At 36.5% G+C, this 22,766-nt stretch overlaps 1 protein-coding gene across 4 annotated transcripts in view; it reads left to right on the forward strand.

Annotated features, from left to right (window-relative positions):
* The window catches only part of CD36 (CD36 molecule (CD36 blood group)), a 78,970-nt gene that overhangs the window by 12,468 nt on the left and 43,736 nt on the right, over positions 1–22,766 (forward strand). The window contains exons 1-2 of one of the 4 annotated variants that reach the window (XM_066354267.1): positions 6,907–7,078; positions 11,322–11,613. The exons of 1 other annotated variant lie outside the window; for it this stretch is intronic. The gene's annotated coding sequence lies outside the window, so the exon portion shown is untranslated. Of the gene's footprint in view, positions 1–6,903; positions 7,079–11,321; positions 11,614–22,766 lie in introns of those variants that run through there. 2 more of the 4 variants (XM_066354272.1, XM_066354266.1) reach the window with 2 other exon arrangements.

Raw genomic sequence — 22,766 nt, forward strand, 5'->3', positions numbered from 1 at the left:
TTCAAGGAGCTTCAAATCTAGTCTCCAGCCATTTTCCTCATTCTTTGCTACTTCCTAAAAACAAATTTTGTAATTTCCCAAATATATTATTACTTTCTGCCTCTGTATTTATTCATGCTGTTCTTTCTGCTTGTACTGAATTTTCTCCCTCTTGTTTGATTAGAAAGTGTCTACTTATCCATTGAAGCCCTTCCATTATTTTATAGTCTGTCTTTTCTCAACAAAACCACAACTTACTACACACTGTATTTTATTAATCTTTGTATCCTAGTGCCAAGCTCAAAGTCTGGATATAGTCAACAGTTAGTAAGGGTTTAAATGAGTGAGTTTCTATACATCTTCCCTCCCTTTTAGACAAAAGCTTAGACTTGTCTTTACTTTTAGAATTGTCTTTACTCTTTATAATTTCTCCTCCAAAAAAAAATGTTTAGGAAGGACGCTTCATGAAAATGTTTTTCCTGATAGCAGTTCCCAAGTGTGAAAATTGCAGGCTATATGGCATTAAATATAATTGAATTGGAGTGCTATGTATTAGTTTTGTGACCTTGAATAAATTATTAACCTCTCCATGCCTCAGATTCCCCATCTATAAAATGGGTACAAAATTCTTTTATGGCTAAGATTTTAAAAGCTGTTGATGAAAGAATGACCAACTTAAGAAAAAGTCTTGTAAGATTTATTAATATTTGAGCCTGAACAGGCAGTGGCACAGTGGATAGAGCGTTGGACTGGGATGCGCAGGACCCAGGTTCGAGACCCCAAGGTCGCCGGCTTGAGTGTGGGCTCATCTGGTCTGAGCAAGGCTCACCAACTTGAGCCTGGGGTTTCTGGCTTAAGCAGGGGGTCACTTGGTCTGCAGTAGCCCCCTGGTCAGGGCACATATGAGAAAGCAATCAATGAACAACTAAGGTGCCGCAACAAAAAATTGAGGCTTCTCATCTCTCTCCCTTCTGGCCTGTCTGTCCCTCTCTCTGTCTCTCTCTGTCTCTGTCACAAAACAAAAAACAAACAAACAAAGAATTATTTGAACCAAACTGATGACAGTTGCTGGGAAGCAAAATCTCCACAGATTGAGCTGTTGCTCAAAACACTGGCAGTTCTGCACCTTATTTTATACGTTAGAATCAAAGGAGGAGCGTGAGGAGAGTTACATGCACTTCGTCGGTGGTAGATTAGGGAGGGCGGGGAAAGTAAATTGGGGAAACCTCTGAGATTGGATAAAAAACAAAATGAAAAGACACATCTTTTAGTTGGGTGTGTACAGGATAAACAGGTGGGTACAAGATAATTAATAATGAATATTTATAGTACATCTAGGTGGGATGTGGGCAATAAGGTAACAATGTGGTCTGTGCTCTGGAAAAGATTACTCTGACATTTCAAAGGTATGTTATCTTAGTTGCACAAAAATAACAATTTCAAAACAAAAGATTGACCTTTGTTAAGTAAGAGACAGGATAGGACTTCTCTACCCTCCATGACCCACTTTTAGTTAGGAACTTTTAGTACGTTCAGACCACCCTATGTGGTGAGTGGCCCCCGGGGTAATGAGGCAATCTTGGAGGCTTCCCCTAAGCTTGTCAGATTCACTATGTGGCCCCTTCTCTCCCACAAGCCAAACTCTGTATGAACAGTTGGGAGCTCTGTTTCCTCATCTGAAAAATAAATAATGTAGATAAACTAATTTTTAATATCTCTCTCAGATTTTAGAATCAGAAGACTGAACATGGTCCCTGTTCTCTTACTGTCCGACATTGAGAAAGTAACTTTTTTTCTTTTCTATTTTTCTGAAGTGAGAAGCAGGGAGGCAGACAGACTCTCGCATGCGCCCGAATGGGATCCACCCGGCATGCCCACCAGGGGGCGATGCTCTGCCCATCTGGGGTGTTGCTCTGCCACAACCAGAGCCATTCTAGCGCCTGAGGCAGAGGCCATGGAGTCATCCCCAGCGCCCAGGCCACCTTTGCTCCAATGGAGCCTTGGCTGCGGGAGGGGAAGAGAGAGACAGAGAGGAAGGAGAGGGGGAGGGGTGGAGAAGCAGATGGTCACTTCTCCTGTGTGCCCTGGCCAGGAATTGAACCTGGGACTTCCACACGCCAGGTGGATGTTCACCGCTGAGCCAACCGGCCAGGGCTGAGAAAGTAACTCTTAATGTCATCTCAGCTTCTTAGCTAAAATGGGAAATTGCACCAGAAAATCTACAAAGAATCTTCCAATCTAAGTTTCTTTGACCTTTTATTATCTGAATATATGATTCTATTTTCTTTCTTTTGTATATACTATTACACTAAAGTTCCCCATGGATTTTTTAAAAAATATATTGATTAAGATCATTTTAACAGGGAGTGTGTTCTAGGTTGACAGTAGAGGTGACTGGGATCTGGTAAATACCTGGTTACAACATCTTGGTCAAATTACCAACCAGGATGCAAATGTGGGTGTGTTGGTCTTCTGATGCACAGAATTACATAGCAACTATTTATAAAGACTTCTCAGATTTTTAGACTAAACAGGAATGATGTCAGCAAAATAGCAGTTCTAGTGATTTCTAACACCCATCTCCTACTGTAAACATCAATTTGAACAAATATCCATGCATGAAAATACCTTCATAAAAGCTAAGAATTCCAAGTGAGGGATTTTAGTACTTAGGTGAAGCAAGTATTTTATTTTTGTAGAGATTTTGAGATCAATAGCAGCTGCAGTTTCTTCAGTAAAGTAGAAAATAAACCTGGATCCTTGAGAACACAGGTTGCCAGAGAAATGCTATAGAAAATGAAGATGGTTCAGTAAACCAAGAGTAAGGTAAGAGTCACAAGATGGGGGGGGAAGGATTGGTCGGGAGTTACTGAGCCCAGCTCAACAGAAATAGAATGCTGTTTAAAAATGTGTTTGGATAGCGAATGTTTGTATTTTAAAGTTAAAGAAATTAAAAGACAGTTGCCTTATTTTCTCCATCTTCTCCCATCCTCATGTCCCTTTCCAGGAAAAAACACTGGGAACTGTCCAGATAACATACTTATTGTGCTATTCCTTGGTTTTTAAAAATTGCTTTAATTTATATATTATCCTTTTATTTCCTCCTGTGGAAGACCATATGTAGCTTTTATATACTACTTCCACAAGCAATACCACGTCACCCATCCCAACTATTATCTCCCTAATGCTTTTCTTCTCTCAACTAATATAATTCTTTTTTTAATATTATTGACTGTTTACATCATTTTTATAAAGTTTCCAAACAGCAGAGCCAGGAAGTACCTGAGTGCTTTCTTTCTGGTACAACTTATTTTTTCCTGGTGGTGATCATTTGCTTCCCTACGCCTTTGGTTCCTCCTGACCCATAAGTGGTTTATGTCCCAGGTCCCTGACATGCTAGTTACCCTGAAACTTCCTTTCCACCTCTTCCTGGAAATGCCTTTGTCTTAGTTGTCAGAGCAGCTATGTCCTCAATTCTCTGTGCTCTGAGTTCTTAGTTTACCTTCTCGATTTAGTACAGTTTATATTCTGAGAGTTCACTTCCTAGGAAAGGGTAAAATAGAAGTAATATTTGGGACCTTGTATATACTAAAATATCTTTATGCTCATTCCTAAAAATTATTTTGCACATAGAACAGCTGGAAATCATTTTCCCTCAGATTTTTGAAGAGATTGCTCATTTGATTTCTAAGTTCCCACTGTTGCTATCAGTCTTTTTTTCTTTCTTTTTTTTCTGATTTGTGTGAGTCACTATTCAAAAGTCCATGAGAGACTTTTAAGATTTTTCTATTTGTTGTTAATTCTCTGTGACATTCTAAAGACAGAGAGCTCTATGACCTTCCCTGTGGCAAACATTCCTGAAGGCTAGCTTGCTGCACTTCCACCACCTCGGTCAGGGGTCGGGAACCTATGGCTCGCGAGCCAGATGTGGCTCTTTTGATGGCTGCATCTGGCTCACAGACAAATCTTTAATAAAAATAAATAATAACGTTAAAAATATAAAACATTCTCATGTATTACAATCCATTCATTTCCTACAGCTCATGTTCATGGTTGTGGGTGGCTGGAGCCAATCACAGCTGTCCTCCGGGACAACATCAAATTTTTATTGGATAATACGTAATGTACACAGGTCATTGTATGGCTCTCATGGAATTACATTTTAAAATATGTGGCATTCATGGCTCTCTCAGCCAAAAAGTTTCCTGACCCCTGACCTTGATGACTATGAGGACCTCAGAGCAGAGGTGTCACTCAGAGAGAACAAGCCTCGGAAAACACTGCATCAATCATGACAACAGAGCAGTGGAGTATTATGGGCTGTGTGTGGTGGGTAGGAGGTTCTGTTTGGACCCTGTTGGGCAAATGAGTTTGTAAAATCTGTATTTTCTGGTTTTGCTCTCTTTTATTGTTATAAATGGCCGCTACCCACATAATTGTGTTACCCATGTGATAATGTTAATTACCTTGATGCTTGGGAAGGGGCTTGGTTATGCTAATGTGGGCTGGAGGAGGGATTTTTCTCCCTGAAAGGTTTTAAGAAGAAGAAAGAAGGGAGGAGCTAGAAGGCCGTTTTGAGAGAGGCCACGTGGTTGCACAGGAGGCAGGCAGCAAGATGGCGGGGAGCTGAAGGGGAACAGAGTTGGGACCTTTGATTCTGGGAAAACTGTAAAGATTCTCCGGTGTGGAACCGGAGAACATGTGAGTGGGTTTTGGTGCCCGGGTGCTTTTTTTTACTCGCTTGCCGGTGTGAGCTAGAATAAAAGATGGCCCACCAGTTCTCGGCTCCACAGTTTCATTACGATCTATCTGAATTCAATGGGAACCTGTATGTGCCAGATGGCTGTGATAGCCGAGGCTCCTGGACTTACAGACCCTAACACTGGGCTCAAGGCTTCAGAAGTTTGTGAAAAAGAGAAAGAGAGAACAAGAGCCATCATCTGTCTGCAAAGTGGCCACAGCTAGAACAAGGGAGACCCGTAGTCTGAGTGTAGGGAGGGTGTACTCTGCGTTCTTATCTCCTCTCTGAATATAACACCTGTTCATGAAGATATAACTAAATTTTAATCTGAAATTACTGAGGAATACAAAATAAAATAAGGACATTTTCTTAAAATGAACATGTGAAATATGATGGATCAGACAGAATGGAGGCTTGAGGTTGTCAACATAAAAATACCTTCCAAACCTATAAGAATTTTTATGAGTTTATTTGAGCCAAACTGTCGACAACTGCCGGGAAGCAAAGTCTCAATGGATTGAGAAAGTGCTCTGGGAAATGGCAGTTCAAGCACTTATTTTACACATTAGAATCAAAGGAGAAGCCGTATGGGGGTACATGAAACTGATTGGTGATAGATTCGGGAAGCAGGAGAAGGCAAAGCAGGGAAATCTCTGGGATTAGATAAAGAGTAAAAGTGTATGTGCTGAAACATCTTCACATAGGCAGGAACAGCTAACAGTGAATGGTTCACATCACAGGAACACTGCGGGTCTGCTGGCTTCCGCTCCGAGGGAGGGGGGATGTCTGACACCCTTACATTCCAAACTCATGTTATCAGGTACATTATTGTAGATGCAAAAGACAGCAGACAGGCTCAAGTAAAAGCAAACATTGACCTTTGTTTAGAGAAAGTTCTCCCCTAGGACATGACTTTTCACCACGAAGGACTTGCTTTCAGTTAGAAAGGTCTGATTCCGACCACCCTGTGTTTCCTTAGCTCCCTGAGTGCGCGAGGCCGTTGTGTAGGCTTTCCTTGAGCTTGTCAGGTTCAGTTAGTGCCCCATTCTGATTAAATTTTTTTTCTTTTTTTTCTTTTTGGTCCACTAGGTAAACATGAAATTTGGAAAAATAGAATTTCATTTCTGCATACCTGAGTTTGTGACTGTGAAATCTGTTTCCATTACAGTCATGTTTAGCCATTCCCAAAGTTTCCATCTGAGATAGTTCTTTCCAGCTTATTCTAGATTAGTGGACTTTATATTTCACATTCCCTTTGTCAGAATAGACAAGTATGTTTCCTGGAATGATGGCAACTTGCACTTGAGTTTTATTTTGAACTTTGATGTGATTTTGAGGTCTTCACAGTAAGTTTTTCCCATTAAAGCAATATGCCCCTCAAGGTGATAGGAGATCCATGACATTTCTGTGGTCTTTATTTTAGAGTTGATTACATGTACATATACACATATGCAATTGAGTAAATAATTGTCATCAAGATGGTATGACAGCTCAATATATTAAAATGACTGCTTTGGAGAAAGGCTAGCATTTTAGAAGCTGGTAATTATTTCTTAATATTTATTATTTGACAAGTACATACATGTATGTTACTCCATATATTAAACTACTTTATTAGAGTATTCTGTTACTTGCAGACAAAAGCATCACAGTTGATCCAACTGTAGTTCAGCACTCTGACTTTGAACAATTTACTTACCTGTTAGTCCTCTTGCCTCTCAGTACTTTGCTACTTTCACCATTTGAAATGCTAAGGAAACAAAAATGTGCTTCTGATAAGATTACCATTTCACAAATTAAATACAAAGTGATACTGCAAGTAATAGAAATGGTGATGTGACTATTTTAAAAGTTAGTCAACATAGAACAAGACTATGTTTCTTGCCTTTCATTCAGATTCTGAAGATAAGCATAATGCTTTTTTAAAATTCCAGAAATAGCTTTGGTTGTAGTTAGCCTAAAGGAAAAGGCATTATCTAAAACAGTATCTGGTACCTAGAAGGCATTCAATAAATATTTGTTGAATGAAAAAAAAAAAAAGGAGGAAGTATCACAAGTTACTGTTAAGGGTATTTCCTTTTGAAAGCCCAGTTATCTCCTTCTGGGAGGTTGCTTATATATCTGAATATTTGTGGGATTCAATGTTGAAGCTCAGTGAAATTCAAACCAAGAGGAGTCCAGTCCCTGCCCCAGGAACTTTGGGAGTTCCCCTGTGAAGAGGCAACCAGGATCTGGCTATTACCTAATCCAGTTGAGCAATAGAGAAGAGGGAGAGACTCCAGGACACAGTGTCTGACAGGAGCCAGAGCGAGGGTCACACTCAGTCTGCTGTCCTCACGTTGTCTGGAGTCTGCTAAGGTTAGTAGAGCTTGGAAATGCATGTGATTGGGAGTCATTGTTCCTATGGGGTACCTGGAGGGCAGGCTTTAGAATGAGCGACCTGGGTTGTCAAAGGACTTGAAGGTGAGGGGCTGAAGGAGATTCGGGAAAATCTGTGCTTCTTCACAGCCCATTGCCATGACCTAGTGCTCCAGCACAGGCTATCCTATCCACCTTCTAAGAGTGTTTCATCGTGAGAAGTAAGAGAACAAGGAAATTTATATTTACAAATACTTTCCTCTGGGCTTTCAATTGGAAATCAACTTTCCCTGCATTTAATTTCTTTAAATAAGAATGCATTACTTAGATTTCCATCTTATTGTGAATTGGTTATTTATACAGCCTCAGGTTTCTTGTTCCCTTAGGCCTGAATAGGAGCGTTTGCTTTCTCTAACCCCTAGAATTCATAGTACAATGATATGCTTCATCCATAGTAAGGAACATACAAATATAGTACAATCTTTTTAAAATATGTATTACTTAATGCAGCAAAGTAATCTATAACTATCATAAACATTTACCTTTGATATGTTTAGTCTAAGTATTTTTAGATTTAAAATTAAAGTGCTTCCAAGTTATATATATACTCTTTATATAACCTTTCAGTCTTCATTATTTTCAAATAACATTATATGTTTTTATAATAGTCAATATATTTTCTCTCATTTCCTAAATATAAATGAACTTTTATTCATGTATAAAATAACAAAAAAATTTGTAAAATTCATCTAGCATGTTTTCTTCCTTTTTTCAGCTTTAAGTAAAATCTTTGTGCTTTAAAGCAGAACTTTAGTTCTTATGCTTCTTTATACAAGCAAAGTTACAACTTTTGGCAGCTTAATGTGAATTACTATTAAATTCTAAGGTAAAAGTACATTTTTTTCTACTAACAGTACCTGAACATATCAGGCACACAATTAATTTCTAATGAATTTTCTCTCATCTTACTTATTTTGATATTACTGCACAACATTTTATGTTTTCTTCCTTGAAGTAACTGGTTTCTGGTAGAAATCGCTCTTTCTAAAGACAGAGAAATGTCATCTGCTGTTACCCCTTCTCTGTATTGGTCAGTACATGGTCAATCTTAAACTTATATTTGCTGAAGAAGCTGAAATATTGGTACATTCCTCTGTGCAGCTTGCCATCGCTCCTAACCCCCACAGGTCTCTGCTGCACCCTGAATTTTCCTCTATGCCTCCTAGTGTACTATTTTATAATAATTTTTCTATATGTCTATCTAACCATCACTCCATGAAATCAAGGTTTTATTTTATTTATTTTTATAATCTCTGGACCTAGAAATATTTAGTACCCAGGAAGAATATTTTATTAAATAATTGTGTGAATTAATATGTTGCTTTAACTATAACCTGTATATAAAATAATTAAAATAATTTTAAAATATCAAAGTAGTATAAAAAATGGATCTGCCGAGAGATTTACATTGACAAAAGGTAAGGATTTAGATATGGGCAAGAAAATGCTTGTAGTTAACTATGTATCCTATTTCTTCTGATGAATCTTTGATATTACTTGTCATCTGGATGCATAAATTCAAGGTCACCCACTTCAACTAACTCTGGAAACCTTATCATTTACCTAATTTTCCCTGTGTCATTTATACCCTCTATAAAAATGTGGCTAACAATACCTAATTATAGAATTTTAAATATATTTAAATAATGACACATGGAAGAATTTTAGCATGACACCTGACCTGTTTTATGTTAAGAAATACTTGTCGTCTCGTTTGTACTTTCCTAAAACTTTTCAGATTGATCTACATGAAGGGGAAGAAACATAATATATTAATCAAATAGAAATATTTTATTTTATATGTACTAATTGACTTTCAATAATTTAAATTTTTTTAAATATTTAAAATAAAATTTAAACAGTCAAAAGAGTACTATAACCAGAATAGTTTTTAAAAATTAACTTCAGCCTGACCAAGCAGTGGCACAGTGGATAAAGCATCAGCCTGGGAGGCTAAGAACCCAGGTTCAAAACCCTGAGGTTGCCAGCTGGAGCATGGGCTCAAAAGCTTGAAGGCAGAGCCACCAGCTTAAGTGTGGGATCATAGATATGACCCCATGGTCACTGGCTTGAGCCCAAAGTTGCTGGCTTGAGCCCAGGGTCACTGGCTTGAGCAAGGGGTCACAAGCTCAACTGGACCCACCCCCTCCACTATCAAGGCAAGGCACATACAAAAAAGCAATCAATGAACAACTAAAGTCCTGCAACTATGAGTTGATGCTTCTCATCTCTCTCCCTCCCTGTCTGTCTGTCCCTGTCTGTCTCTCTTTCTGTCTCTCTCTCTCACTTAAAAAAAATTAGTAACAGGATACCATGAACAAGAATAAAAGAGTTGTGAATTATTCCAATTACCCAGAAACTCAATATTACCTTGACTAGCATTACTGAAGAACAAAGAAGAAAAATGACACATAAAAAATTAAAGCAATCCTTTAAAAAAATATCAATCCATAACCAAGAAAAAAATATGCAAACAGGGATATAATTGGGGGAAAAAAATGGAAACATAAGGCGAAAAAGGAAGTAATATTCTGGAAGAGGTAATTTGCTCTTGTTTCTTAACATCAAGGCAATATAGAACAAGAAGTTCCAACTATCTAAATCTCAGAATCTTCTTCTGTGAAATGATCAGGACTTGCTGATTCCTAAGATTCCTTCAATTTCTGCAATATAAATGTCATGAACAAGAGAGAAAAAATGTATCATACATAAAAGTGGGTGAAAGGTCTTTGAACTAAGAGTCATGGCTATTTATATCGGAATAAATGTGGATGTCCTTTGAGTTCAAGAGACTGTGGTTTTTCACCTAGAATCTGTATGTGGAATTGTCTTGTGTGTGTGAGCTGCATCTCTAGTATGTGAGTTCATTGAAAGTATGTGTGGCTAAACTATCCAAGCCAGCATGGGCACATAATATTAGTGGGCTCTCTTAGTATGTATTGGTAGCCTTCAATAAATAACAGTAGGAGAGTTATAGATCTCCCCAAAACAGGTACAATAAAACCCTCTCTGGCTTCTGACTGAAGCAATTGAGTAGAAGCAGGGTCCCAGCTTGTTCCATGTGCTCCTGGAAGTCCCTGCTCCCTATCCTCTTAGATGCCTCAATAGTTCTTGCATGGAGGATCCATCAGAGGCACACACTTAACATTCTTAACTTAACTAACTATGGAATTCAACTAACCATCCAGTCATAGTCAGGAAACCAGAATGCCCTGAAATCAAGAGGTAGACAATGGGCTAGTTTTGAACTAAGCGTTAAGCACCTAGGTTCTGAGGGTTGTTATAGCCTGTGATAGAAATGTAAGTAGTTAGCCAGTAGTATTTAGCCAATTCATAAATCTTTGAAACCATTTCACCAGTGAAACCATCATTATTATATTTATTATGCAATTGTCTATTAAATTTTGAGAGAAAAAAAGAACTAAATTATAGGCTTCAATGACATTCTAAGCAGGCAGGTCTTGAATGAATGTTCAAAACTATAGTAGCTACCCACTTTGAGAAGGTAGACTAAAAGTACTTAGTACTCACACATTGTACTTTCTATGGAAGTGTTTGAAGTACATTACAGAAAAACTCATAGGAGTAATCATGCTTTCTTCCTCTCGTGGCTGAGTTCTGGGCACACATGGCCACATGACAAACCTTCACTGAGTATGCATGTGTATGAGATTGAATGTCATCAACACAAATCCCCAAGGAAGAATCGCCTTACATACATGGGAAAAATTATTTTTGTCTCATTTAGCAACATACTGTAATGACTTGGTTTGTTTTTTATTTGTCCTTATTTTTGTTTTTATTTTTTTATACTTATGAGATGCATAATATTAGTATACCCACCAAATATTACTATTTTAATTTTCTTATATGGCAAAAGAATGTATAACTATTTTAAATCTGAACTTGTTCGTTTTGCAAAGCCCTGCCTAATGTTGCTGTGATCTGCTTTCCACAGCTAGAATGTCCGCTGATGCTTTGTTCTTATCTTAAAAACCCATGTGCATGTCGCCATGCATTTCCTCTGAGGACTGCAAAGCCCTATAACTAAGACACAGGATAAAAAAAGTCAAGAGAATTTCTCTGAGAAAATACGTAGGGATATCCCTGGAGAGGGAGCTGCTTCTGTGTTCTTTTAAACGTCACAGAGTAATTGTTTATTTTGTGTTGTTGTTTTTTTAAGAGAGAACTAGGATGAAGAGCAGCTCATTTTCAAGTTGGAGAGCTTGACAAACACCGGCTGCAGGGTTTACTTTGGTTTAGAAATCCACTGCCTCACTGGAGTGTCAATCTAAATTCCACAGCCATTCTTGCCTACTTGGAGGAGGGGCTGACTGATGTACAGCAGGGATTTGGCCCAGCACTTTGGGCAAACACAACTAGAGTCATCAGTGTTAATTCGTTGTCTTCAAACCAGCATTCTGAAAGAGAGTTAACATTGGTGGCCTTGCATTTTTCCATCGGACCTCTAACTGGTAATTACACCTATGTAATCATTGTTAACTTATCTTACCTAGCAATGTAGAGTCAAGACTGGTGTTTGCAATACTAAAATCTCTTACTTTAATCTGATTTTTGCTTTGTTCTTGTCCATTTTAAGCTATACTTACATTTTTCTCTTCTCTTGGGACATAGAGTATATAAAATATACACACACATTCAGGCACCCTGATCCAAGCTTTTAGATAAGGAGTTGTATGTAAAAGAAAATGGAAAGAATTGGTCAGGTGTAGTAACTTTATGATGTTTGTGTCAATAATAGCTATAATAGTAAGTGACAAGACATTCAAAATTATTTGAAATTATCCATGCCTTCCAACATACATGCATTTATATACATGCAACAATACAGGAAAATTGGAAAAACATATTAAAAGGGCAAAATTATGTGCAGCTATTTTTTATTCTTAAGTATACACTCAGGAAGACTGTTAACTATTAGATGGTTGCTTTTGCCTAGAGATGCAATTATAATAAATATCGTTATGTAGCTTCTGGACTCTATTATATGATGATTGTAAGGTAGAGTTGTTGTCTTCCCAATCGTGGACACAAAAGAATATCTCCTTCCCCACTTCTTACACTCGATAGTAACCAGTAGAGATCACAGGCAGTTTCTACTGCTGGCATTCCTAGAATGGCTGTAGTTAATAGGTGGATATTGTGACCTGCTAGAGAAGTGAGTTTGCACTTAATGATATGGCCAAGTTAAAGAACTCTGTCATCATATTATAAACCTGACTTGGGTTTCTGCATCTCTCATGCAATAGCTAACAAGATATAGTAAGTAATGTTTAAAAATTAACCATTAAGTGAAAGCCAGTTTTCAATTTGCAAAGCATTCCTTGAAAAAAATCATTCCTTGATTTTTTTTTTTTTTTGGTAAAAATACAAAATGATAATGTGAAGTGTAGGAAATCAGGTATTAGAATTAGGTAAAATTTTATAGGTTACAGATATAATTTTATTGGTCACATAGGTCTGGGTCTAGTGATGATATTTTATTTCAACCTGAATTGTGATATAATATTCTATAGAGACAGACAATATTATATGCCTCAACTTTATTTCATTGTGATTATCTTAAATAGTTAGAAATTGAGCCTTGTGCTTTAACAGAGAGCAATGGAGGCAATGGTTTGCCTCAGTGGATTGTATGTGAGAATAGGAAACTGAAGAAAATGTTTAATATAGACATGGACAAGAAATGTTAATGCAACTTAGTTGAAGGAATAATCTATAACCGTGCTTACACTTTCAATCTATACAATTCTGTTTGACATTTAGGTGGTTAATATAGTCATTTAAACTTTCTATACATGCTATAATTAAATATTTCAGTATAAGATCACAAGCAATTACTGATTTAAAATTGTTACCTATTAATAAGTATTAGAAAAAATTGAATTGACATACTGTATAATAATGCTAGTAAACAAATATATTTGTATATTAAAAGGCAAAGACTTTATGATTGCCAGTATTATATAAATGACTTTGTTTTTAGAGATTGGATTTTATGTTACGTTTTATTTAGTCATTTAGCAAATATTTGTCTGCCCAACACTACTGAATTTCCTCCACTTAGCATTTTGAGTAATCAATTATTTACCCAGTATGAATTTACTATTTAACAAATTAAGTGGATATCAATACAGGGCAGACTTTATAGGTCACTGTCTACTGGGCCTTCAGGAAATACTCTACTGAGTTTGGTGCCACAGGTGTTCACATTTCTCCCGTAAGGATGATGAAAGACCAGCGGACTCCTAAGTATCTGAAGTCTATGGAGTCTCAGGTTGCTTAGAAACTCAGTGACTTTGGGCTTGCTATGGCAACCCAATTGATCAGTGAGTGCAAAACTCATTTAGTTGGCATTGAGCCATATCTTCATATTTTGCTTGTATGGAATATATAGATTGGGCCCTTTATTATATATCAGAATTTTACTATTTACAAAAGCTAAATAATATTACTATTTACCAAAATTTTAAAATAATAATTTATAGTTTATAATAGCAACTACATAAAAATTAAGCTTAAATTCACAATTTCATTTTAGTTATTTGAAATTTATTGTCTGGTTGTTACTATCCCATTGTCTAAGCTTACATATGTGATTTGCATTAAATTAAAAGCATGAGAAAGCAAGACAAGCATCATATATAAACTATATGGTAATAAGGAGATTCTGTATATATGACTTCTATTAATAATCCTAAAGAAACAATCTATAAATTTATCCACATACATGTAGTACACTTGAATGATATTTTCATTTTACATTATTAACTCCTTATTCTCATATAAATACAATTAATATGTTATATTATTTCTCTTTAAAATCTTATGCCTTAAATAATATGTCATGCAATCTATCACGTAAATGTATTATAAAATGATTTATAATTAATTTATTTGAAAAGTTCATTTCTGCAATAATGGAAAGATATTAAAAAACATATGCTTATCCTTAGGTTGAGTATTTGCTCCCTGCAGTACCTTTTCAATGGTTGAACCTTTCTGATTTTAGGCATGCTTTCAGATTTTAATGATACTTAATTTTACACATTTATGCTATATATAAACTGTGTCTCTCGGATATTGGCACTGTATTTCTCTTACCTCCCTATGGATGCCAGCTCTGTGTTTATTCCAGCCTCTAGCAGGGGTAAAGCTGCGGCCTCTCCTGAGAAAGGACTGTTCCAGGTTCTGGTCACTGTCCTTGTCTCTTGGGTTTTTGCATCTATACACTTTGTTTTGATATTTAAGAGTTCATCATATGACACTTTCTCCTGGGAGTAAAAGAATCAATCTGACTCAAGGTTTTATGGCACAAGAATACATTTGGTGATTTTTTTTTTCTTCACTCTTTATTTATTTCTATAAACTTCTGCAATTGATTAATTTTTTTCAGTCCTCTAGTATGTCAATTCAACTGAGCAATGTCTAGGTTAATGATGGTATGTCTCATCTCACAGATGGAATCAAGGATAAAGACAGACCTTAGACTGTTTTTCTTGAATTAACTGCCATTGAAACAGAAAAGCTGTTCCCAGAGTCCTTGTTTTAGGCTCCAAAGACTAGGCCACACTGGCACCCTCAACAGAGGTACATTTTGTAGTCAGATAAAGGCCCACTGTTAACAAAATAAATGAGCAGTTCAGAATAAATCTACTCAACAACCCAAAGGAATCAAACTATTAGCAAGGGATCACATATATTAGTCTATAAAGAGACAGTAGATTGGCATGCAAAAGTTTCAATGGCAGAGTATTATATTCAAGATACTTGGAAAGAATTTTTAAAAGGCAGGAGAAAAACAATGCAATCACTTATTAATGATCTATATTTAATATTTAATCATGGTTTTTGGTGCAATTATATTATTTTAATAACTTTTAGAAATCTTTATTTTAATCAGTTATGTGTACTTCTGGCAATGGACACATAAACACAATTGGTACATTATATTGTTGAAAATGTTTAAGGAAGCTTATTTGAGGAGCATGTCATTCATCCTTGTTACAGTTACTCAATAAATGTCTGGAATGAAAAGGGTACTAAAGCCCTTCAAAACAGTATTTCTAATGTGGAAGAATCGGACTATCTGTGTAATATATTAAGATGTTCTGCTTAAGCAGATTACATATATATATATATGTAATCTGGAAAGTAACCAGTTTCAGATAACTTGGAAAAGTAAAGTTAACTCTTCTCCTAACAAAGAATTTAACATACTCATGTCTTTTAAATCTATGCTGTAATTCTTGTTGTGTAGGTTCTTTAGCATCTATAGTGTAGAAAACCATTTTGCAGAGATATTTTTTTCTTTTTTTTCTTTTTGTTTTAGAGGCCTACTCATTCAGTAGTAATTTTATGATCATACTTCATGAGCTAGAACTTGGTGAGATGTTTTTAATGAGCTAGAACTTGGTTAGATGTTTCTGTTGTTTAAAATATATAAGCTAAAGTTCATGTTTAATGTAGACTCTGAGAGTAACAGTTTGGATACTTTAACTCCAACTATCTGAATTAATATGGGGATTTCAGGGGTCCTACATAATTGAAAACTCCAGAGTTAATATTCTCAGGCACAGTTGGGTCAAAGTACTGCCTCTGTCTTTTTAACTGTCTCTGTTCGTCCCTCTACTTGGGTGTTGGCTTTGATCCAGGTGACTTTCCTTGCAGTTCTGAGATGGCCCCCAGCAATATGAGTGCAAGTTTCCTCATTACACAGAGATGATGGCGCTGGGGAAGAGATTGTAGTAGACAGAATGATTCCCACCAATGCTGAACAAAAGAGCATAGGTTTTGTGAGTCTTGAGGGAAAATGCATGTTATTATAACACTCCCCATTTAAGTAGTTTTTGATAATATTTGGAAAACCATGATTGTGTATTGAACTTTCATTGGAGGTAGGGTGGCTTTCAAAACAGAAATGTCTGTAAATATCTGTAGATAGTGTGAGTATATCCATAAGAAGAGTGAGGGACCAAAGGTTTCTGCCGATACAGGGAGAGCTGTGCTTTCTGTAAGTGTAAGTGCAATTAAATTAAGTTAATTTGGATATAATTCCAGATTTACATACCTGGCACAGTGTATTATTTTGAAAGAATATTAGATAAAAATGAGTCATCACAAAAAGTCAATGAGAACAGATAAATGTAGGGTAATCAAAGAAGAACAGAAAGTAAAAAAGAAAAAAAGAAAAAACCCAGAAGCTTGTGAAAGACAAAAGAATCTATACAAACGATACTTTGGGACATGCTTCTTATAACAAGAGAAATGTTTAATGGTTTTTAATTTTGATTTGCATGACATGGTGATGTTTCCATGTGTTTGTGGACTGACTTCACCTTCAAATTTTATTCACTGTAGCCTTCTTTCCTCCAACCTACTGTGATTTCCCAGTTTTCCCTGAGGGACTGCAGAAAATGAGAGGAAAAACAGGCCTAGCAGCAATCTTGGATCATGTCCAGGAAATGTTTTTAGTCCTGGAATACATGGCAGATGCTGCTCGGAGTCTTGTATATACAGCTCAGGAAACAATGGTATCCTCAGCCTATTTCACCCTAAACAGGAAAGCACTGTGCTGTTAACAAAAGGACTTGTACAAGTGCACTGAAACTTACCCAGACAACATAAGCGTCTCAATTCACATTTGTAGCTCTACCCATGCCCTGTGAAGCAGGATAGTTTGTTTACCTAAATACCACAGCTGAGAAGCCACTGGCCCCAAAAGCCAAGAAAATAGTTGTACACTAGCAGTCTTTTAGGATAGATGTACTAATTGAGCAGTGTAAACTAGCAGGAATAAGCAGAGGTATTTAAGGGTGACATTCCATAGCAGTTCAGATTCCAACCTACTGTTTATTTAAGTCACAATGTCAGAACAAAAGAGAATAGTGACATTCAAGTATCTGAAAGGGAGGGTCACAATAAACTTGTTCTGAGTCCTTTGGTGCTTGTTGGAGAACAATGAAGATGACACTTTCCTAAAGGCAGGATTGATGCTACCTAAGTCCACCTAGTAGAAGTAGGATGATAAGTTTCTTTGTCCTTAGATTTCTTTCTCTCTTTATAAAATCCATTGTTAGTGCTCCATAATGTCAGACAAACTTTAATTGTTGATACTAAAATGTCAGGGTTAAAATGAAGTTTAATAAGTCAAACTCCTCTGTTACTCAAAAATTAAGTGTGCAGATTCCAAAAGGAAGGATTTACCCTGTCTCTGACAAATGTTCATTTCTCTCATCAAGCAATAAACAGCTATTATAGACACACATTCAAGACAATTGCAGGCTTTTGATTTTTGGAATTGTTCTGAATTTATGTGATATCTGTCTTATGCATCATAGAGTAGTAGTCTGCCACTATTTATTCTGTCTGGATTCTTATGTTTACAATTTCTAGAGTACACTCATGGAAATATGTAAAAAAAAATCAATTTAAACAACCCATAACATTTCTAGGAAAACATTTGCTTCTTGAAAACATTAAGAATATATTTCAAGTTCTCCCAAGGGGTTCATTTGAGAAGTAGCATTCTAAAACAACCCCGTTTTTCTCTTGGAATACAAAAAACTTGGTCTTTTCCAAGAGCCCACTGAGGATCAACTTTGAAAACAACGGTTTGATTTTTCTATAAGGTTTTTTTGTTTTTTTTTCTACAGAGACAGTGAGTCAGAGAGAGGGATAGATAGCAACAGACAGACAGGAACAGAGAGAGATGAGAAACATCAATCATTAGTTTTTCGTTGCGACACCTTAGTTGTTCATTGATTGCTTTCTCATATGTGTATTGACCGGGGGCCTTCAGCAGACCGAGTAACGCCTTGCTCGAGCCAGCGACCTTGGGTCCAAGCTGGTGAGCTTTGCTCAAACCAGATGAGCCTGCGCTCAAGCTGGCAACCTCAGGGTCTCGAACCTGGGTCCTCCGCATCCCAGTCTGACACTCTATCCACTGCGCCACCGCCTGGTCAGACTCTATAAGGTTTGATAGACTGTTTTATATTCCTTTAAAACTCCTAGCAGAATTACTGTGTCACTCAAATGCAGAGTTTGTGCCAAATGGTTCTTCGAAGGGTCAGGAAGAAGGATCAAACTTCTCTATTTCAAAGACAGAGAGAGAGAGAGAGAAAGGCATCCAAAATATATTTCCTGTGTGGTGATTTTTAAAAATTGTTGTTATATAATGTGGTTTTTCAAAACTTTTTTTTAGCTTTAAAAATCTAATTAGATATATGCTTCCAAGTCCCTAAAAAAGTGTGTGTGTGTGTGTGTGTGTGTGTGTGTGTGTGTGTGTGTGTGTGTTTAACTCTTTCAGAAACCTGATGCCCAAGTGTTGGATATATTTGAAGTTAAGATAACAGACTGTCAGATGACATAAATGTCAATATAATTTAGATTTTCCAAGATACACTTGCCAGTGTGGCTAGTATGACTATTTATTAAATGGAACAAAATCACTTTGTCTCATCATTCATCCAATTTCTTTATATCAGTTTTTCTGTTTTTGTACATTCATCATGCTCTTCAACATTTTAAATGTTGTTTAAACAGAATAACAAAAACCTGATATAATTTTAGCATTTTGAAGTACATCTTTTTGAAGAAGCTGTGAGTCAATCAAATGAGAAGTGATTTCTCTAACTCTTCTTAAAAATATTTTATTTATTTCAGCCTGACCAGGTGGTGGTGCAGTGAATAGAGTGTCGAACTGGGAGCGGAGGACCCAGGTTCGAGACCCAGAAGTCGCCAGCTTGAGCACGGGTTCATCTGGTTTGAGCGAGGCTCACCAGCTTGAGCCCAAGGTCACTGGCTCAAGCAAGGGGTCACTCTATCTGCTGTAGTCCTCCCCCCCAGTCAAGGCACATATGAGAAAGCAATCAATGAACAACTAAGAATAGAATTGATGCTTCTCATTTCTCTCCCTTCCTGTCTCTCGCTATTTGTGCCTCTCTCTGTCTCTCTCTCTCTGTCACACACACACACAAAAATTCATTTTTAAGGTCCCACCCATTTCAGGGACGATTTCTATTCTAGATTACATTTCTCTCTCTCTCTCTCTCTCTCTCTCTATATATATATATATATATATATATATATATATATATATATATGACTTATTTCTTTCTCTCTCAGAAAAAGAGTATAGGCTCTCAGTTAGTCTATGTGGCTTTTAATCCTGGTTATCAGCTAGTTGTCTAAAGAGCCAAGTAAGGTGATATAATAGGTCAACGAGGTAACATATAAATTACGTAGTTTAACAACTAGCAGATAGCAAGCCCCCAATATGTGTTAACTCTGTTATTATATCATTATCATAATTTATGTCTTTGCTTATTACAAATTCTAGAATTATATTGTATATTATACTAAAATTCTTTTCATTTCCTGAACTGTAAAAAAAGAAATTATTTCAAAATCTTTATTTACTACGTAGATCCTATATGGAACTTTATGTGTTGCCCAGTTCACAGTTTCGTTATTGTTAATAAAGCGGGAATCAGCACGTGAGCCATGTGATCCTCTTCTAGAGCTTTTATAATACGTCTCTCATCCGTTTTCAACTGTGTTGCAATATTTATCTTACTCAACTTACTTGATCTTCCTCTTTTACTTCACAAGTGTTAAATTCCATGAATCAGCTTATCTAAAAGTACTGGTATAAAGGATTTTTAAGAACCATACAAATGCTAGAATAAGATTTATAATCTTTATATTCTTGAAGTGGAAAAAGACTTTCAAAACATAATGCAATACTTAAGAGAAAATTTTAAAATGTCTATTACTAGGAGTCTGGTCATTAAAAGACAAAACATTATTGTAAAGTATTTTTTTAATTTTGGAAAAAAGTTTATGCATGAAATGAGGGTATCTCTGAGGCACACAGTGTGGGAAGAGGCAAAGTGCAGAAAGTATGATTCATTATATCCATTACCCATATACATATGTATATAAGTCTAAAATTCATAAGATCACTGGAGTGGAGAGACCATAACTAAGACTGGTTACTTCTGAGGAATAGAATTAAGAGTTGAAAGAGACTTATTTTATACCTTTCTATAATTTTTAATATTTCCTAGTTGTCTATATTACTTTAATAAGTTTTCTAAAATAAATATTTGCTTACTAGCCAATAATCACCATAGCAATTATTTATTAAACAAACACTATATATCAGCACAAAGTCCTTCATATTATTAGTCTTAACCAGCTTGAGCCTGCTCTGTACTCTGTAGAGTCAGCAGTGAATGAAGCAATAAGTCTCCACCTCCTCAGTAAGCTGACATGCTAGCAGATGCACAGGCATGACCAGAAAATAAGTCAAGTGCATGTCTCATGATGCTGTGCTATGTAATCTGCAGAAAATAAAACAGGAAGGGAGAAAAGGGGCCGGAGCCCAGTGGGAAGGAAAGCACATTTGAGTGCCCAGGAATTGGGCCGTTATCAAGTGTTACACACAACTCACCTCATTTAGTTCTATTATTACCCTCTTATGTAGTTTTCTTTATTTTTTGATTAAGAAAATAAGAATCAGTAGTTATTAAATTCCTAATCCTTATTCATTGTAACCAGTACCTGGTAACATCAGGATTCACTTATGTCTGTCTGATTCCAAACCCTATGTGGTCTCTCACAAAGAGAGTTTTCGGCCCTGGCCGGTTGGCTCAGTGGTAGAGCATCGGCCTGGCATGCAGGAGTCCTGGGTTCGATTCCTGGCCAGGGCACACAGAAGAAGCACCCATCTGCTTCTCCACCCCTCCCCCTCTCCTTCTTCTCTGTCTCTCTCTTCCCCTCCCGCAGCCAAGGCTCCACTGGAGCAAAGTTGGCCCAGTCACTGAGGATGGCTCCATGGCCTCTGCCTCAGGCGCTAGAATGGCTCTGGTTGCAACAGAGTGACACCCCAGAGGGGCAGAACATTGCCCCCTGGTGGACATGCCAGGTGGATCCCGGTAGGGAGCATGCAAGAGTCTGTCTGACTGCCTCCCCATTTCCAACTTCAGAAAAATACAAAAAAAAAAAAAAAAAAAAGAGTTTTCAAAGAACTGTGCCAAAGTTGACTTTATTATACTGAAAAATGTATCTAGTATGATAGTGGATTTACAAAAGACAAGGGTATATACTGTCTTATAAAACACATTCCTTCAAAATATTGTGGGTGCATACTCTTATAAAAATAAAAACCTCAACATTCTTTTCTCTAAAATGGATGCATTTTCCTGCCTATTGAAGGTGTTTATTTTTGTTCAAAATCTAAATATGTAGCTGTAAATGTTACTTAGCTGTGTGCTTTCTGGTTCTTGTGTGCTAAGCTACTCAGGAGTGCTGTCTGGGACTGGACACTTTACAGCTCCTGGGAGTGTGTACCTGATCCTTGGCCTGCTCATGGGGTGTGTGATACTCTCCTCTCCAGAGACAGTAGGAGGATTGGGTGGATGGCACTAGGCTTCTGATTAAACAGGAACCCAAGTAAGTTCAATGTCAGTTTAGGCATCTGTTTTGCATATCTTTATTCTGAAATATCTTTCTCTGATACTGTTCATATTTTTATTATAATTTAACTATTCATTCAATATGTCTAAAATATGCTCTTAAAAATGTCCTATCTGAACTCCTGTGTTGGTGAACTATTTCTAAATACTGTAGTCACATTGGAATTGTGTGTGGGTGTATGCGTATGTGAGAATTGGGTTGAGAAGAAAATACTATGCTTAATCAAAATATTTAATTAGCTTTTATACTACCTTTGTACTAACACAATAAAGATAAAAGGTCACCCTTCTAAGGAAATCATCTTTTTAAGGTAACTCAAATTTCTGTAAACTCTTCCAAAATGAAAAGCATAAATGATAATGAGATTGCATAAGGCCATTCATACTTTACCCTAATTAAGTGGTTTGAAATTTGAAAAATAAATCCAAAATACCTAATATATTTTATAACATGTTATTAATTTTTAAATAAATGTGTCAGTAAAAGTACCTTGGAAAAAGAATGATAGCTGAGAAAAGAGCGCCCGGTCCTCCTGCAGCTGTGCTGACAGCAGAGTTCTCACAGCCCGGGGAAGCAGGTGGCCATAGGACTGGCTTAGATGTGTTCTAATGAACTACATATATTTCTGCTTGTTTCTGTTAAGTTGCTTTATTTCGAGGTTGACTTGGAAGCATCCTTGGAAGCATTTATTAGAAGCCTGTCTGATAGGTGACAATCTAACCTTCTGAGATTTTTATTGTGCCTGTAGTATTCTGAGAATTTCTTTGTAGGAATGGATTCTTGATATTGTGGGTCCTTTTCCCAAAAGTGAAAGGCCTCCTATTTTGATTAGATTTAAAATAAATTACTTTCTTATAAAGTAACACATGTTTGTATATATATACAGTATATATATTTTAAAAGGTCATTCTAAATAGTAATTCTATTTAAAAGTTATTTAATAGTTCTTTTGGCTGAAAATTTTTAAGAGAAATTTAATATTTGATATTTGTAAGGGAATTTTGCTGTGCCTATAAAACTTTCATAAAACGAACAGAAAATGATAAATGATTAGAACTTCCAGGTAGAACAATAGGCTATTTCCTTTTTTAAAGTTTGTTTGTCATACTTGTTAACTGACACAATT

This window comes from Saccopteryx leptura, chromosome 12, assembly GCF_036850995.1.
Source record: "Saccopteryx leptura isolate mSacLep1 chromosome 12, mSacLep1_pri_phased_curated, whole genome shotgun sequence".
NCBI lineage: Eukaryota > Metazoa > Chordata > Mammalia > Chiroptera > Emballonuridae > Saccopteryx > Saccopteryx leptura.